Source organism: Nicotiana tomentosiformis, chromosome 1 (genome assembly GCF_000390325.3).
Source record: "Nicotiana tomentosiformis chromosome 1, ASM39032v3, whole genome shotgun sequence".
Taxonomy (NCBI): Eukaryota; Viridiplantae; Streptophyta; class Magnoliopsida; order Solanales; family Solanaceae; genus Nicotiana; species Nicotiana tomentosiformis.
In genome coordinates, this window is record NC_090812.1 from 9,521,075 (window position 1) to 9,527,074 (window position 6,000).

The following is a 6,000-nucleotide window of genomic DNA, read 5'->3' on the forward strand; positions in this document are numbered from 1 at the left end:
AACCTAACCCAGAACCCTACCCAGTTCCCCTTAATCCGCCGCCCCTAAACGCTCAACTCTCTTATTCTCTCTTCTAGAGAACCCTAGCCGCCTCCCCCTTAATCCCCTCTCCTAATCCCACTAATAATGGGATTCGACTACCATTCTCTTGCCATATTCGAATCCTTTTGGTACTGGTTGTCCGTTGTGGTATTACCTAGGTTCTTGCCTAAATATGGCAAGCAATATCTTTCGAAATCAAACCAAAGTGGTTCGAATCTTTGATTTTAAGCACTATTTCGTCTATATACGTTCAATACCATACTGTGTGAGTTCGATTTTTTTTGGATTCTGCTGATTTGCACTTTCCCTAAAAAAAACTAGGGTTTATAGATTTTCTCTCTTACATTGATTTCAAACCGATTTGCATGTTTCTTTTCGTTGTTTGTTGCTTAAATTATTCTGTTTCCTTATATGTTTGCTCGATTTGGACTGCTATATACCCCCCTCCCCCTAAAATGTATTTTTGTTTAACTTGAGCAATTTAGATTGTTTGAAGTCCGTTTAGCTTAATGTGTTGATACTTTGAGTGTTTACATTGGTTATATGACATCAATTTATTTTTTGCCTTGTCTTGGATTTCTATAGTGATTGATTTGTATCTGTGATATGCCCCAATCCATGCTAAGACCTTCATTCTAGCTATGATTTACTCCTATGATTATTTTATTCACTTAGTATCCCTGCCTAATTCTGTACTCCCTAGCAACTAGTTGGAACCTTTTAGAATAGCTTCTTAACTTGTGTTCCCTATAACATTTGATTCTGTTCGCCTTATTGGTGTGAGTTGCACTGTTCAACCCCTGGTGCTTAGCATAATTTGACCCTTAGGCTTGAACCTGTTAAGTTAATGTTTTGTTGTTTGTCCTATTTGGCATAATGCCTTGCTTATTAATTTCGTAATCCCGGAAGCCATAATCCCCCTTGCTTTCTTACAAATGTTCCTTGCCTCAATGTGCTAAGTGTGGACTTATGATATTAACCTGTCTCTTGAGTTTGTTTACCCTCTATGTTGATATGTTCATTGTGTGATCACTCTTGCAATGCCTGTTCCTAAAATGCAAATGCATTTATTCAAACTCTACTATTTGACTACTATTTTTATTTTCATTGGTTGTTTACCCTATTCTGAACCTATAATTCTTGGCCGGCTGAAAGCCAAGGCCACTAAAGCTTTCTCTATTAACCTCCCTAGTGTGAGCACTGCTCGAGGTTCATTTTAAGACCCTTGTGAACTCTGACACACTAGGGCCTGAGGTTCTTTGGCCATTTTCCTTACTACTCAGTTCTGTCCTTCTTTCTGCAGGTTGAATTTGCAAATTGATTTGTGTAAGTGATTGTTTCCTGGATCCTATGATCAAACCATGGCTGTTGGGTTTGGTTCGAGTTCTCCTATGGTTTTTGGGCTATGTTGAGATATGTGTGGAGAAAGAGCTTAGTTGAAGGCTTGTCAGCGCTGGGTATCTTTTGGGCCTGTCTTGGGCCTACTGTTATTGCTTGTACTACTTTGTAATTGATTCATTATTGAGCCTGTAATAATTCTGTAATAACAATTGGGGTGATAGTGAAATTGGGAAATGGGTATCTCTTAATATTTGCATGAAAAAGGGTAGAAAGCATGTTTATAGGATTTGTGTGATCTATTTGCTATCCGACTTGTTATATGTGAATCTCTTTGGGCACTATTATAAATCATGTCATTAGGGGATCACACACTCACATAATTAGTATGTTGTCAATGCATGAGTATTCTATCTATTCTTGTGTCTACTGCTATGTGTTGCTATACAACATGCCTATAGGAAATAATTGCTAATGACTTATCCTTAATCTGCTCAGTAGATATCATGCCCATAGGATTTTAACTAATTAATTCGCTATTGCACTCTCATCGTCCATCTAGAAAGCATGCCTACAAGAGCTAATTGTATGAGAATCAGTTCCAATCGCCAAGCTTTAGAAATCATGCCTATAGGACATCACTACTCGCTTTTCAAACGTTGTTTTATTGTTCACCCACGCAATTATTAGGAAGCGTAATAATTTTGAGCACTTCTAATGAGTTTCACTGTTCCTTATTGTATAAATCATCTAGAAATCATGCCTATAGATGTGTCCACTGATAATTTGTAATAAGCCACTTAGCAGCATCTGGCATTTACCAATTGGTAATTTTGAAATCATTAGGTCTAAAAATGGCTTGCGCATCTGAATTAGATCATCTAGAAATGATGCATATAGAGTTTAACAACTGCAATCCCTTCAATTCTGAAAATTGCCTAATATGTAAAATCTGTTTGCGTGCATTTGTTTGCCTAATTGCGGAGGCTAATCTGAGCCTTTAATTGGATCTAATTGCAGTCCTATTTGTTTTGAATTGTCGCCTAGTTTTAATATTTTTGAGTAGCCTAAGTCAAGTATAGAACTACCCAAAAATAGAGGTCCAAATGCCTCTTGGACCATAGGCATGGGACGGGTAGTGCACGCATAAGGCACGATTTAGAATCAACTAGTTTGCTTTAGGTAATAACTTAAAGATAGTAATCGGATAGTAGGAGATGATAGTCTGTGCCCGCTGAATAATACGAGTCACACCCCATCTTGAGGGAATTACAAAGTATTATTTATATTGTACGGGGTGATCCTTTAGGCTAAAAAACTTAGGACCCCCTATTTTATCCTTGAATCAAGTGTTTGTATTTACTTAAAGTCTTTGATAATCAAACTTCCCAAACTTCTTGTTTTCTCTGTCTTTGTTTATCTGACTAATTCATATAATTCAAGTTTGGCTGGGACCCATAGTTGTGGATCTCGAAAAGTGCCTAACACCTTCTCTTCGAGATAATTTCGAGCCCTTACCCGATCTTTGGTGATGCAAACTGGTCAAACCCGAGTCATATGCAAATAGGTAAACTAACGCACCTTAAAAACTGTTAGGTGGCGACTCTTCTCTTTTAATACCTCCTTTAAAAGAGTTGTCGCATGTCGAGGCCCGATTTCGCGAGAAAATGGGGCACGACAGCATGGCGACTCTGCTAGGGATATTTAGGCTCTTACCATGGCAAACTTGGTTTGTATGAATTAGTCTTCTCTGATAAACATGTTTCCTTGTTCTTTTAATATTTTGCTGCTACATGAATATCCCGCTCCTGTTTTCCTTTTTATTGCTGCATGCACACCCTTTCCCTTATTCTCCCTTTATTTGAATTCGTATTAATATGCAAATCTGTCAGGACCCAATTTCACCTATAGGTCGTGATGGCACCCAACACTATGACTAGGCAAGCCAACTTAATAATTTAAGCATACGTTGACAAAATTTAACTTAATTATTCATTTTAGTATTTTTGAAATAAAAATTTTCCTTCAATTTAATAATCAAAAATAAAATTTATAGAGAAAATGATAATACTTTCCCAACTACAATACTGAACAACTCATAAGTACCCCCAAAACTCGGTGTCACAAGTGCATGAGCATCAACTAGGAAGTAAAATAAAATACCGCATCTGTTTGAAATACAAATTAGACAGGAAAAATACAAATAACCCTGGAGGAGACTCTGCTGGCTGCGGGTCGTAACCTGAAATGCAGCTCGCTGCAAGTCCTCGCATCATCCGTGCCTCCGTGCCCAAAGGACCACCGGACATAAAAGTACCTGCACAAAAATGTGTAGCAAGTATAGTATGAGTACGTAAATCCATGTGTACCCAGTAAGTATCTAGCCTAACCCCGGAGGGGTAGTAACGAGGGGTTGACATCAACACTCACTAGTGGTCCAATAATATAAGGTACAGTAAGGAGGGGAACAACTCTGAGGCAAAGTAAATAAATAAAATAAACATGTATAAATCTGTGGTACAATTATCCTCCTTATAATAAACTCAAGCTCTTAATTAAAAAATTCCTCCTCAACCGGAGCATATATATATATATATATATATATATATATATATATATATATATATATATATATATATATATATATATATATATATATGTATGTATAATGGACCTCACCAAATAGGTTGTTATAATTCGAATCAGGGAAAAACTCACAGATACTCTGGCTTCTTGCCAAATATTACGCACGATTCCATGAGGATATGTTTTATAGAAATGTCGAGGCGTACGTCCCGATCCAACATAAATATTTAAACTGTGCACAGCCGAGGGTCGAATGGTACGAACCATAGATGCATCTAATAAACTGCCGAGGCGAACGGCCCGCTCCCATGAGAGTGTGGTACATAAATCCTGCCGAGGCGAACGGTCCGATCCCATTAGAATAAGAAGCTTAAATTGGTCCTTGACCCCCACTCACGAATAAACATGTGAGTTATAATTGTTTTAAGGAAAATGGTTCGATGAAAATGCATAACGCGTGAGAAATCCGTAAGAGGAACACCATTATTCTGTGGCAAGTCATGAAACTCGCGAAAACTTTACAATAGCAAGTCTAGTCTCAAGTAGTAATGTAAAACAGAGGAATTTAATAGGCGAGAGACTGCTCAAATAGTACAGCTATAGCATGATGTGAACCTAAGCCTACCCGGACAATAACATGAATGTATCTACGTACGGACTATCGTCACCTCGCGCGTACGTAGCCCCCACAACAAGTAGCACACATCAATATACAATACCTACTGGTAATTTCCCCCTCGCAGAGTTAGACATGAGACTTACCCACTCCGAAGTTCTATAACCGGCTCCAACGCCACTCTATCATTTCAAACCGATGCTCGTCGCTACAAAACTAATCAAACAATGTGCAAACCGATAAAAATATACTCTAATACTCCCAACAAATCAATTTAAACAGATTCCCAACTCCGTTCGAAAAGTCGATAAATCAACCATCGAGCCCACGTGCCCGGATTCCGAAAATATTCGAAAATAAACTTTACCCATAACACCCAGAACTCAAATATATAATTTATTCCAAATTTCATGTCCAATCTCGTGGTCAAAATCCAAAAATACCAATTTCTAGGTTTTTCTTCAAAACCCCATATTTCTACAAATTTCCATGCTTAAATCTAAATATAAACCAAGTATTTAACTTTTAATAGGTGGGAATCACTTACCTTGACATAGATGATGAAAATCTCCCCTTGAAGCTCTCCAAAAATCACCCAAACAAGTGAAAAATGGGAGAAAAATGGGCCAAATCCCTTTTTATAAAAAAACACCTTCTTCCCAGACGATCTTCCGCTTCTGCGACCTTCTAGCCGCTCCTGTGGCTCCGCATCTGCGGAAGTCCCATTGCAGATGCGGCTCCAGCTCAAACCAACATCCCTCACTTCTGCACCCAAGGTAGCGCACCTGCGCTCCCGCTTCTGCGGGCCACAAGAGCTTATGCGCACAGACATGCCGCTTCTACAGCCTTCCCCCTTAGCCCAGCTATGGCTTCTGCGACCCCCTGGCCACTTTTACGGCTTTACACTTGCAGCCAAAACCTTGTAGGTGCGGTTACACCAGATGACAACAACTCCAGCATTCTTCCAAATCCAAACTCTATCCGTTTACCATCCGGAATCCACCCGAGGCCCTCGGGACCTCAACCAATGATACCAACACATCTCAAAACACAATATGAACTTATTTGAGCCTTCAAATCATATCAAACAGTGCTAAAAACACGAATCACCCTCCAATTCAAACTTAATGAATCTTTGAAACTTCAAACTTCTACACTCGATGCCGACATTTATCAAATCACGTTCGATTGATCTTAAATTTTGCACACAAGTTATAATTGATATTACGGACCTAGTCCAACTTTCGGAATCGGAATCCGACCCCGATATCAAAAAGTTCACTCCCAGTCAAACTTCTCAAAATTATCCAAATTTCCAACTTTCTCCAAATGAACCCAAAATGACCTACGGACCTCGAAATCCACTTCCGGACAGGCTCCCAATACCAGAATCACCTGTAATGACCCAGCCGGTTATT